We start from the raw sequence: 14,416 nt of genomic DNA on the forward strand, positions 1-14,416 counted from the left end.
TTACAGTTATGAGACCATTAGATGGAATAATTGGGATGATGTTATTTTATTATAGAATTCATTCTCAGCTAAAACCACTGACCTCTGCTATGTTCTTTCGTAAACAAATAAATACAGAATTTGAGCTCAAAGTAATACTAAATTGATAACTTCTTTTAAAATTCAGGATTATATACAAACCTACAAATGTCAATTAATTACACATAATTACAAATTTTTGTAAGAAAATTGTCGATTTCCTGCTAATAGAATGTACTTAATTTTGCAAATTCTCCTTTGAGAAGAAACCGTCAACAATGCAGTATTCAGTATCTTACAGCGAATCTGGTGATGCTGAACATTGCTTGTTTTACTATATTAAATCTTTTAAACATTATTCTATACTAAAAAATGAAAGTAGCATTTAAACATTGCAAATTCTTGAAATTATTTCACAGGAAGCAAACTCACTTATAAGTTCATCGTCTGACCCAAGCCTTACTTTACTTGCAAGACTTTTATAATTCCAATATGGCCTTTTCCACACACATACAAAATGAAACAAAAGTCAGAAAAAAAGCTGTAAAATTAATATAATCTGAGGACCTACGTGTGATTACAAAATGCTTGGTTTTCAAACATTCATATGTGATTTCTATCAAGCAGTCTCCTCTAGTTATTGCTCATACATTTGCACACATAATACCAAAATATCTCTAAAATTTTGCCCCCAGTGGCACAGCGGTATGTCTGCAAACTTACAACGCTAGAAACCGGGTTTCGATATCCGTGTGAGTAAAGCACATATAGCCCATTGTGTACTTTGTGCTTAACTGCACACAAACAAACGAACAAACTCTAGCATCCTATGGCACAAATGCGTTAATTTAGAAATAACAGATACAAAAGCAAGAAGCATTTCTAAGTTCAAATGGCAACTAATTCTAGGGCCGGGTATAGCCTAGTGTTTAACGTACCGAACTGCGAATCGGAGGTCCACTTATTTTTTAAGGTTTGAACCGTGATATATCTAACACTGAATGTGCTCCGCCCTTGCAGATGTTCAGTTATTGCGAATGCTACTGATTGCTTTCCCTCTGGTCAGCAGGGAATTATTAATGTATGAAACCTAGGAATCTTTAATCTGGTTATTTAGTCCATGTGTTGCATAATTTTCCGTTAAAGTACAAATTCAGCAGTACAAAAAACAACAACATTATATTACAAAATAATCAAGATTGGTTTGAAAAAACGTTTCTAAAATTTCAAAATACTAATTTGCAGAATATCGATTTTAATTCTACTATCTGTTTATAATACTATATTCAGATGCCAAGAAAATGTTTAAAGAAAAGGTGAACCAATAAAAATTTGTAATATAATTATAGCTAATTATCATTTGTTGGGCTTGTATGAAAAATTTCAAGTCTTGCTAGAAATAGAACCTGAACATAAGCCTGAAACTCTTGTTCAATTTTTATGGAAAAATTAGCAGATAATCTATAGAAGCTTTTGTATTATACTGAGTAAAAATAGTAAGAAAGATGAAAAATAGCCAAACAGATAAATATCTACACACTGAACGTACTCCTCTTGGCACATGACTTACAAGTTGTCTACTGTAAATATCAAAAACAGATGAGACGAGTTTTCTCATGATACCATAAACTTTGCGGGATAATATAAACGTTGCTCCGGAAATGGTTCAGACTCTCTTTAACCCATAAATACCTTCTTGGTTCCTTGAAGCTTTCAATCTAAAGTTGGCATAAGCACGTATGATTAAAATTAAATTTCTTAGTATCGAGTTCAAGCTATTAATTTCCAAAATGGATACCTCATGCACCCACATTTAATACTGCTCTATATCATAAGTTTAGTATTTCATTAGTAAAGATGTTTTACAATAATCTATAAGATTTATGATTCACTAACCTGCTGTAAAAGTTCCGTGAATAACAATAAAAATAAAAGTCGGGAACAAAATGTACCCTTGTTGACCGTAAACGCCTGTTTGATATATTGGTAACAAGAAGGTCAATCACGTGCCATTATTTACCAAATATGCTGTTTTGGTTTCTGACGTCCTCTTGGGCACGCTAGTGTCAGCAGCAGAATGACTACGATATTTGGCTAGACCAAGACAGTTATGTAGTTCACCCTTCTGAATTGAGGGTGAAACAGAACTAAACGGACATTTGTTTACTCAAAACACAACAACTAACCATTGCTAAATGACGATTAAGTCACAATTAAAGATAAATTAAACGTTTTTAACATAGAAAATATATAACTGTTTAAGTACGACATCAATAGTAGGAAGCATCATACTTTCTATTTGTTGTCTCAGTTCTTAGATACTTCAACCTAGGCATTCTTTAAGCATTGAACGTTCTCAGATCTGTGTTTCAGGCCAGCTAATTTCAACATTTCGAGAACCAGCCCCAGATTCGTTATTGATCGGACTATCTAATCATCTTGCGAATATATATATATAACAAACATCATTTTCAACAGGTTCTCTGAATGTTATTTTCATCAGGTTTTTGAAAATGATGATTATGTTGCACAACTTAATGGTTATTGTCTTAAATTCGTAAAAAACGGTTCTGGTATCAAATTGACTCTTCTAACTCTCTCTACCTTGCCATTTTAACCACAAACAAAATCCAACGAAGTATACAAATATGTTATTTCTGATGTTTTTAGATATCCAGATTACCTGTTTTCCCAGATAAAGTATGCGAAGGACCTTTTGACATTTTTGTTTCTTTTGAATGATCATTATTGGAGATAGCATTTCACTTCCAACTACTTTTTGGAGGAAACAGTCGATTTTAGTTTGAAATTGGTCTTAAGTCTCCAAGGCTAATTACTCGGTTGGCTGTATATTACCAACATTAATCCTGTACTGAGCTAGTAGTCTGGTCTCTCGAAGTTGTCATTTATTTCATCAGTAGTTATTTAAGTCTCTTCTAGTGAACAGTCTATAAAGTTCTATTTCACCTTTTGACGAGACGCTCAAGAAGAATAACTGTAGCCTTAATAGATTCAGCAGCACTTGTGAAGCTGTAAATTATGTTTTTATCTTCCATACTTTTTGCCTGGATCATGTAACACTAAAAGGTAATCAAGAAATTATGCTCAGCATACCACAAATGTATAGATTGTATACATTGTATTCATTGTAGATTGTATTCATGGAACTCCATACACAGAGTTTTAAAGCACACTTTTTTAATTATACACCAAACTGCTTATGTGAATTATGGACCTAAGGTTCTCTGGTTCGTGTCACCTTTCTGCCAAAAAAATAAAAAAACAGGCTTTTCTCTTTGGAGCTATGGGTGCGTTAAAGAAATGACGGTAAAATCCCAATATTCGGTCTGATCTGACCGAATATGCACCAAGACTTGTCAGTGAGCGATGTTGACTAGCTGCCTTCCCTCTAGTCCGCCGCTGTAAATTTATGGATAGCTAGCGCAATTATTCCTCGAGTAGCTTTCCCTGAAATTCAACAACCAAATCCACAGAAAATCAGTAATTTCGTAGAATTGCTCAGTCAGTTCTCTACACCGAGTATTTTAACTAGCAAAGAAGTAAAAAATTACTCATATATATGTTGCAAAATGTGCATTTCATCAGCAGTGAAAGGCATAAAAATAAGTCGCTGAGAATTCAGACTGCACTGATAAACACTTGTAAAACAAGTGCTGCTGCAAACCTGAAGTTCAGAACAAACCAGAATATAAATACTAGCAATGGCATTGTGTTGATGTTTTAAGTGAGAAAATAATGGAAATTCAAGTAGATACCATTATTTTTATGCTACATTTAGTTAAATTCTTTCATATTTTAATATTGTTCGAAATAAATGAATATCCGGAAGTTCAAAAATTGCTGCTATAGCATACGTTTTAAAGCATCCTTTAATGATTAAGGGAATGTATCAAATGTCTGTCACGGATTGCAGCTAATACTAATTTGTTTATTTCAGAGTTTTGCGTAAAGTTACAGAAGGACTATCTGCTAGCATTTCCTAAATGTGAGCTGTTATACTGAGGAAGGCAGTTAATCAACAACATCCACCGCCACCTCTTGAGCTCCTCTTGTCTGATCGGATAATGGAATTTTAATGTCCCTTTTATAGCGCATCCACATTCCCAAACTGTTAATCCTCGGATTTCCAGTCTGGGAACACAAACCTATAGACCAAAGCCAGCCTAATTATTTCGGTCCAACAATCAAACAGGACAGAATGTTTAAAAGCTTGACTAAAAGATTTGTATATTTAAATAATTTACATAATAACGAAAAAATTAAACAAAATGTTAGATAATTCCGCACTTTCATATAAAAGGGAACAGGCACTAAACATACTCATGCTTTCAGCTGTGAAGGTGTTCTAATGTGACGGTCAATCCCACTATTCATGGTTAAAGAGTAGCCCAAGATTTAGAGTTGGCTAATGCAGTTGCCTTCCTTGTGGTCGGCGGTTCAAAATTAGGGAAGATGGCAAATAGCTTTAGTGGCTTTGGCATAATCAAACAAATTCATAAAAGGATATTAAGAGTTTCCTTTAGAACTAACATATAAAACGTCTTAAATAAAATACGAAGATAAGAAAAGCATTTATCTGTCTATTTATAATAACAGTTAATTTATACTGTCATGATTTGAGTACAATAACAAAATAAAGCTAAAAAATCCTTCTCGTTCTGAAAATTTAGCATTCATAATTCTTTTAGGACATTTTTGCAGGTAGTGGCAGTATATGATGCTTATATAGTGTTCAGACTTAGACAGAAATTGATATTTGTTTAAATCTTCAATATAGGAAACTTTTATCAGGTTGTTGGGGCAACATTTCATATCATAAACACGAGAAAATATTTCTCTTACGAAATAGTACTTTAAAAACATTTGAATTAAAATTACCAAGGAACTAGTAATCTATAGATCTGCGTCAAATACTGCATGTTGTAGATACCGGAGCTTAAAAGTGTACTCTTTCCCACAACTGTCATCATTAACTTTAAAAATTTGTAGTTAAACAGCGTGTGGCCAAATCAGATAAACACAACACTCGCAAGTGTAACCTCGAATCGGAATCCATAAATTGCTGCCATCCCTCAGTGCAGTCTTTATCTTTAATCTTACGATCCTGACAAATGGTCCTGGTTAAAATGCTTGCCACAAAAACCTTCATTTGCAGCGCGTGCCGAAGCCTCCTATCGCACGCGCCCAGTGGCAGCATTATCGTGCACGCGTTATGTGTGATTGCCTGTCACGCGCACTGCACAAGGAGCTGGCATAAAAAAATCTGTTATGAAATTCATGATGGTTTGACAAAAATGAATGATCTTAGCAATCATGAACGTTAGTCAAACTTTGTAAATTTATCAGAGAAAAGTTTTTAGTATGTTTTTTCCCCGTTCGTTCTACACAAGTAGCCACGTATCAGTAGAGTTGAAGTAAGCACATCAAGTCTACTTCTATACCTATCTTGGAATGAAACAAATTGCCTCGACGCCTATTGTGACGAATGGTCGGTAAACTTGCCAGTAGAAGCCTTCCACTGAACAGCAGATGGGCGGAGAAGAATAGAAAGCGAAAGGGGGACAAAATAAATTGAGTAGTGTTCAATCTTTTAAACCCGCCGCATATTTGTGCATTTGACGAGGCGTGCTGACACTTGAAATAAAAAGATCTATTTCTCTACTTGAAATAGACAAGAGGGAATGACTTACTGAGCTTAGTATTCACCAAACTTTCCAAACCTTTGACAGTTTGTATTGTGCTATCTTTTCTCTTACGTCTCTATGGGAGCTTTCAAAACGTGTATATAAATGGATATACAAAAACACTTATTTTAAAGCATTTCACCATACAACAGAAGAACCATTAAAGTCAGATAATCCTGGCTACAACAGCTGAAGTATGTGTTGTTGTTCCTATGATAAATGAAATAACTGTCTATTATACCTTGTAATAGTAAAACTATTGAAACAAAGAATCGTGTTTTATGTTTCTTGGTCTCCTTTAGATAAAGGAATAGAAAAGAAGATTGAAGCATGCGTAAAATATAATTTTAAAGAAGCAGTACTTAGACAGTCATGTTGAATTATCTCAATATGAAATACAAATATAACTACAGTTGTGTTGGATTATCACAGATAATGCACAAACAAATTCATCTACAGCAGTACCACATTACCATAGCTAATACACAAAGCTGCGATGGAACTTAATAGACCATATGCACACCCAGCAACAACATTATACGATTAGTAAAGATATTATACAAATCCACTTAAAGCTATGGCAGATTATCTCGATTATTATTATACAAATTTAGGTATAGCTGTGATAGATTTTAAAAGATAATACACAAGTTGACTATTGGTGAATGCATGTATCAAAAATGTAGATTTTGTGCGATAAGGAAGGTATACGATCAAAGTTTCGATCACATATTTTCTTTTTCTTTTTTAGGAACATGTTGGCAATATGGTTCTATGGATGTTCTGCCTGTTATTTGACAGAATTGCTACCGCGTTTGATTTCTTTCAAAATATCATACCAACAGCTGTGGTAAGTGAAAAGATAAATATCTACAGTAAAACGACAACTGATGAAAATACCTCTAAAGAACTACTACATGTAATGCTTAGCCCAGTTGGGCAATTGTACGTATTCATGGCACAATAAAGTAGAGCTTCCCATCATTACACATATATTTTTTTTTTACTGTTGGCATAATAAGGTTAAACTCAAAGTCAGAAAGACAACGAAGCTGATATTTCCCCCATTATTTAAGCTATAGATTTTAACATTTCATTATATGATGTGACTGGCATGATTTATATACTTTAGAATTTTTGTGTATCAGGTTCTTCCACCAAGGGATTATTTAGATAATTTTATAAGGATTAGTATTTATAAATGGCAAACGAAAACTATACTTTTTTGGTCATGGTAATCTCTAGTCATCTAAAAACATGTTTGAAAGCTCTGAATTTGACCCCTACACTTATTTATTTTGGTTTTGATAAACTAGTAAAACGCATAAACTAATTAAAGTTTTTTATTTTGAATAGCGTTATTAAAGAACATGAGAGCCCGGTGGCTTGAATTAGAATTTATTCTTAGGTAAACAAGAATAACAAACCCTAGTTAACATCTCAGTCATTTGATTTCAAACTTACGAAGTCTTTATTATTTATAAAGAAAATATTTTACTTGCAAGGCAGTGTTTTCTCTTAGATGATTTGCTTGAATAAAGTTTTTGTATTTTTGAAGCTTCGAGCTACCTTCACGTGCATATTAATTGAATAAAGATGTTGGTTGTATAAGACAACAAGCAAAAACTGCACATCGCTTCGTTCTAAAACAATCCTTTTAATTAAATTATTCCTTTCCAAAACAGTCACTCCTTCTGGCAACAGATGTGTGGGAACACGTTCACAATTTCTACTGTGTATCTGGAAATGGTTTTTACTCGCTGCTTTATGTTTCCCATAAATTCGTCTTTCTAAAAAATAAAAATTCCTAACAACTACTATATATTCCAAATTACCGTCATCAGAAGCAGCCTTTAACTCTCGATTTCATGGCAACTATTGATTTATAAATCTGGACGCAGAATCAGTAAATGAGAAAAACACAGTTTACCCGACATTAATGCAAACACAATACTTCTTGACAGTCTTAGGGTTTCAATTAAACATCCTGAAACGCTATCTTTTGCATAAATTAAAGGGCTTGGAAATTCTTTATGAATAGTTTTTTTCACCCTTGCTCTTAAAGTCAGTGTTGCAGATTCGTCTCGCAAGTTACCCTTCCTTCATGCATTCATTACTGCAGGCGAAGCTTGAGGCAACAATACTTTTATTAAACAGCTCACATTAATTAAACTGACTGCCATCTGTGGCCGGTTTCCATAGCAACACCTACTCTGATGTTTATGTTTCCCGAAGAACCAAACAGAGCGTGCGGGTAAAGTAAACACAGCCTCAATGAACCGCTGTTTTCTTAGATGCATTTGTTTTTCTTCCTAGCACTGCGCAAACAACTTGGTATAAACTAGGCGCGTCTCGAGCTGGCCTGTTCATAAACTTCAACACAGAGTAAACATCCACTCTGTTGGAGGCCTGATTGTTTCCATAGCTACGACGTTGGATCAGCTGTGATGGCAAATACCGAGGTTTTATATGGTGACAGCATCATGATAGGCTAAAAATATAACAGAGTAGCCAACTTGCTAAATATAAAACATTAAATATTTTCTCTTAATATATGAAAAGGTTTCTCATAATGTGCTGCCCTCTATTAGTATCAAAATATGCACTGTACTAGTCTCCTAAGTGTAAGCAAGTTTCTGTCTATTATAGGATGTAGCGTGCAACTTTGAAAAAAAAATACTGAACTACAAGCAAAATTTATGAAAAAAATGTTTGTACAAAATATTAATGTTATATCAAATAACAGAAAAGAAAACAGTTTGAGCAAAGAACTGTTAGATAAATTAGGTTCATACAAACTACTTAAAATACAATTATTGTAAACTTTAGTTATTTTCATTGATTATATTCGGAGGATGGGGAGAGACAAACATCATGAAAATTATTCTTATGGAAATAAATGTAAGTTAACGATGGGTGCTATTATCTAGCTGCCCAGTGAGAGAAATAAAAAAGCAAAGATGACTTATTTAAGTAATGCACAGCTTACTCAAGTAGTCATTTCCGCTTCTCTGCATGAGGTTGGGATTACACACTGCTTCGCTAAGCCTAGTCCCTCTGCACTCCTTTACATAACATCTTATATGAACGAAAAACTCTTAAAACTATCAAATATGCTCATACTATACAGTAGTCAATTCTAGCTTCAATTTCATTCGTAAGTTTGTGAAAAACATTTATTTAGAAATATATATTTATAATTCTCAATATATGTTAATTTATTTTACTTTGTCTAATATGTATAGACCTCTAAGGTCGTAGAAAGGCTAGTTCGTGATAGCGAGTTGCTTTTTTATACAGCCATAAGAATACGATATATGTATATTTTCAATGTAAATTAACTCCATTAACTCTCATTTTTGTTCAGCTATAAATCCAATTATCTTCTCTTCTAACAAAATAAATGTTTTGAATCTCAAAAATGTTGTTTCTGAATGGAATTTACCCAATAGTAGCATTCAGTTTTTTACTCGTATTAGAGAAATTCCTTTCGTACTAACAGAGACACGTGTGTTGTAGGAAGCTTGTTTTGTTTCTTTGTTTATAATTAAGCACAAAGCTACACAATGGGCTATCTGTGCTCTGCCCACCACGGGTATCGAAACCCGGATTCTAGCGTTGTAAGTCCGCAGACATACCGCTGTGCCACTGGAGGCTTGTAGGAAGCACCATATAATAGACGAAAGAAATCTAAAACTTTTACATTGAATATGTTTTACAGTTATAACTAACAAGCAATTTTACTATTAAGCTTATTTTGTGCTTACCCATATTTTACAGAGAAAACTAAAACATTTTAGTGTTAATATTTCTATCGAATTCGATAAATGTAACACATTGTTAAAGAAATAGATGACGTTTTTTTGTGTTTAAAATAAGATAATTATTATACAAAATGTTTTTTACGTTTCAATAAGAATTATTTGCATGTCAACATTCAACAAACAGAGACGAACATTTATTTTCTCATTTCAAAGTTGTTTTTGTGAAAATTGGTGACTTATAAAACCAAACACACTACTAGTAGAGAAGTTTCTAGAATATTACAGACCTAAGTATGATTATTTTCTGTAGTTAAGTGTAAAAAAAATAAATAATGAAGCTGTTATGTTGAAAATAAAAGTTTGGAGACGGCTTGACTGGTTAATGAAGAAAACTATTATAAATGTAAGATGTTTCGATAAGATTATGTCATCATCAGGTATTATGTTGAAACTCTATCTCTTTGCCTAAATGTAAACGATTGCAGCAGTACAGAGTTTCTTTCTTCGTAAAAATATTACCCCCTTCGAAAGACCGTCGAAATGTTTTTAACATGCGTAACTGGGCATATACCCATAACGATCAAATAAAAAATACGAGCTTCTGGTAGGCTGTCTAGTGATATCATAAAAAATCCACATGAATCATTCTATCTTCATATTACATGTTATACGAACATACCCTTTTAGCCATTCAGTACAACAGGCTTCTTCTGGTAACAGCGTCAAAATATCCTTCTCGCCGTACATTAATTCAGCTTTTAGCTTTTTCTGTATATATGTATGGCCAGCTAACCCCTCCCATATTCCTGGTACTAACAGGATCAGGCTTAGCAGTCGAACTCGGGGCGGTCCGAGGGTATCCTTATTTATATGGTTTAGTCCCCTTACCAAGAGAGGACAGAGGGTGCTAGAACACCCCCGCAAGGTCACTCAGGCATGATGGAAGCCTAGGAGTAGATTTCAGGTAGCTAAACCTGACTGAATTTGTGTTCGTGGCCTCCCTCTGGATCTCGGGAGCGCCATGTGTGAAACTGTATTTGTAGCCTCACTTACAAGCTAGCGAGATGAAATATGATGCATGTGCTCGGGTACCAACAACAGAATTTAGGGTAAACATTCTATTCTACTAAAACAGTAAAGCAACAAATAAGTTATAATTCAGTCAAAATCACTATATTACAAAAAACACTTAAATAACAACAATAAAATCACACTAGAACTATATGTTTGTTAACATATAAATGTCTGTTATGAATTTTATTGTACGTCGTTCTTTTTTTATAATGTGAAGTCTTAAGTAACACATAAAGCTGTTTTTCTCTAAGGATGGTTTTACTAGAATAATCTAATCACGATTTAACAATTTATTTTAGTAAAACCCTGACAAAAACCAAATATTTTCTTGTGTCGTTAAAACTCAACAATCGAAGCTGAAATATTTGGGTTGTGTTTTTATCATTATTATCGTCCAAAATACATATTAAAAGCAATTATAAGACGCAAAGAATAAAGTTGAAAACCAATTAGTTTTCCAGATAATTTTTAAAACTCATAAAAGATTTCTGCAGCAAAAGTTTATCTTAATGATTAAAAGTACATAGCAGATTTACACAAAATACCCAATCACAAATTTCGTAAATATTAATTGTAATTGTAACGCTGAACATGTACTAAATTCCTGTGAATTCCTAATCATTAAATGATAGTATTTAAAAAAAATGCGCCATAATGTATTTTTTTGTGTTTTGTAATAAAATTTCAATACTAAGATTTTCCTCTGGTAAAGTGCCACATGTTTTCTTGAAAAAAGTTCGTAAATTACGCATGTTTTTCTTTAATCCAATCTAAATTATGATCAGCAAATCATGTTTTAGCATCTATCTATCTATTAAGACTAGTGAGGTGGATTATTGCTATAACCACAAGTAAAATTGGGTTGACGTTAATTATATGCAGCCCCCCCAGTGGTAGAGCGGTATGTCAGCAGACGTACAACGCTAGAAACTGGGTTTCGATACCAGTGTGAGCAGAGCACAGATAGCTCATTGTGTAGCTTTGTGCTTAATTATAAACAAACCATGAAATAATAATTACATGCACTCTCAGGTATGTGGCTCTTCTGCTTACCTGTTTTTTTTTACATTTTTCAAAAAGAGTTGAGACCTAAGAATACAAAAAAGAACTACTACTGAAGATTTTTTATGTCAAGTTTTAAAATCAATATGGAACCTAATCTATAATTCGATTCATCACTCTCACTGGATTATACTGTATTCTGGGATTTCCACCTCTCATTAATACCTATTTTAAGTATCTTAAATATCTTATCTGTTGAATAGTTCAGAAGAATAAACTAATAGCATCAGTACTACATATTCTTCAAATGATATATAAATATAGGTTCACTGTGACAAGAAGACAACTCAAAATACCATACTTATTTTAAATTGTGTTGCTGACAACCATTACCAAAAACAAACTTCAGGTTAGCACTAAACGACCTCTGTATTTTTTGTAACTTTGGTTGGTTGATTTGTTGTTAAGCACAAAGCTACACAATGGGCTGTGTTCTGCCCATCACGGGTATCAAATCCGATTTTCTGCGTTGTAAGTACGCAGGCTTACCGCTGAACCACTGGGAGGCACCTGAAAATCAATCTCCAAAACATGTAAGCTTACAAATCAAATTCACTTAATAAAATCACTTGAATGGATCTGCCTTTGCATATCACCAGATATAAATATTTACTGGGAAAGTAGACGCAGTGAAATCTTAACAGTTTAGAAAGTGATTATAAGTAAATACGTTAATGTTTAGAAACAGATTTTAGTAGTTGCTAGACGATAACTATTTTTAAAAACAAATCAAAAACAGTTCAAGTCCTACCAAATGCTACTATAACTTGTGCATTAAGTAGATAATAATCATTTTACTAAAATGTTCGCACATTATTATTCTGAAACGTTTAAATTGAATTCAATTAAATAATAATTAAAAATAGTATGGAAAACCTTGCTATTGTACACGAAAGTTAGATAAAGGTCTGCATCATAGAAACCTTGTCTAAATATTATTTGAAGAATTGCTATAATTAAAAATGCCTAATTACGACTTATTCCTTTGCCCGATAAATTCATAAGACTGGAATTGCGTTACTGATTTCAGCTTTATAATATTCCAGGGTATCACCAAAAATAAGCTGCATTACATATATGTAGCTCAGTAATGTTCACGAACCTCAGAAAGGACAATAAACGTCCATTTTTCACAGTTCTGCATTTTACATTGTAGTAGTTTAAAAGGAAGGAGCATTTTTCAATCTTTTGATAATGTATTATATATATTTTGAACTGTTCGTCACTTGTTTGAAGTCAGAAAAGTTTTTGACTAACTTGGAGAAAACTAAGCTTTATTTTAGATTTTTTTGAAATATGATTAACTGTGAAAAAATTATTATGAAAACATTTATGGATGTAAGTTTACCAAAACATTTGTAATCGTTGGCTGCAGTAAAATTCAATCGTGTTAACATACTCTGAAGTTCAACATTTTCCCGCTTTCAGTAATTTAGTTAGATATAGCTTATGTATATTATAAACAGTTAAAGGTTTACGTACTTGATTAACAGTCTCTCTCTTTTACCGACATAAACTTTATCCTGTGTTGTGTTCTTTACGTGGAGAAATAACGTTCTTGTAGTCGATCCAATGTAACCTTAATTAAAATGAGGATGTAAGTATTGGCTACACAACAGAGTGATGTTTAAGTAAGAGCATGATATTCTTCACATCAACCTTATATGTGCCTAAAGTTCAATTTAAGGAACCATGTTGTTAAAACTTACTCGAAACTATATAAAAACCCAAGTAAGGAAATACACAGTAACGGAGCATGAAATATACATCGGGTTTATTCGCTGAAGGATTGTTAATTTCTTGGATATACAAATAAGCAGATTATTTAAAACGTTTAGGGAAACTCACTTTATTAAGGTACAGCAATTCAGCACGGAAATTTGTCAAAATAACTAGATGTTTTCTGCACGTAATGAATCAAAATAAAAACCTAACATAATAACAGCTGAGAAAGCTGGATTTAAAAATCCAAATGAAATTCAATTTCATATAAGTGTTCTTGTGATAAAACTTTACTTCAGATTTGTCCTTCGTTGATTAGTTTAACACAATAACACGGAAGACGAGTCAGGTTGTATAATTTAGCTTACAATTATTTAGATAAAATGTTTAGCGAGGATACCCAACTGATGACCTCAGGTAGAGTATTCACAGAGAATTTCTGATGTTTGCTCTTCACTAATAATTAAGACTATTTACTATTAATTATAATTTTTATCGAAGGTGTTTAGCATAAACTGCTACATAAAAACTATCAAGATATCATCAACATACATTTATAAACTAAAATTTTAAACGTAACTGCTGTAACCGATATTGTTATTTGTTCACCCATAACTCCTACTCCAAGAACAAAATCTAGAAACCCCGTCTATTAGTTAATACAAGACACTATACCTTAATATAAAATCATTTTACAGTCCGAAGTTAATATTAATAACAGAGATGTTTTTTTTATAAATCATACATGAAAAACCCCTGTAGTTCGGAATAATAAATCAGAAGCAAATGTAAACTATTATCTCGTCAAATATTTAAATTTACATAGGAAACAAGAATATCGAATTCTAAGCCTATAACAAATAGTAATAAATTAATTTATTTTTCACAGTACATTAATTGTGAATTATTTCACCAAAACAATGGCCCTGGTGGTTCAACATTAAGCTTCGGGGGTTTTTAACCATTGAAAGTCAGATACTCCACAATGTAGCTTTTCATTAAAGTAAACAAGCTGCTGAGGTTTATTGAATTATTTTGTCAGTCCTTCTACAGTGGGCATGTGCCAGAAGA

The 14,416-nt window shown here is 32.9% G+C and overlaps 1 protein-coding gene across 12 annotated transcripts in view; it reads right to left on the bottom strand.

Annotated features, from left to right (window-relative positions):
• Nucleotides 1-14,416, bottom strand: part of LOC106458029 (forkhead box protein P1-like) — a 255,864-nt gene that overhangs the window by 100,851 nt on the left and 140,597 nt on the right. For 10 of the 12 annotated variants that reach the window (XM_022384158.1, XM_022384157.1, XM_022384153.1 and 7 more), the window contains one exon: nt 13,106-13,202. The exons of the other annotated variants lie outside the window; for them this stretch is intronic. The gene's annotated coding sequence lies outside the window, so the exon portion shown is untranslated. The remainder of the gene's footprint in view (nt 1-13,105; nt 13,203-14,416) is intronic. 12 annotated transcript variants of the gene reach the window in all.

This window comes from Limulus polyphemus, unplaced genomic scaffold (genome assembly GCF_000517525.1).
Source record: "Limulus polyphemus unplaced genomic scaffold, Limulus_polyphemus-2.1.2 Scaffold406, whole genome shotgun sequence".
Classification (NCBI taxonomy): domain Eukaryota; kingdom Metazoa; phylum Arthropoda; class Merostomata; order Xiphosura; family Limulidae; genus Limulus; species Limulus polyphemus.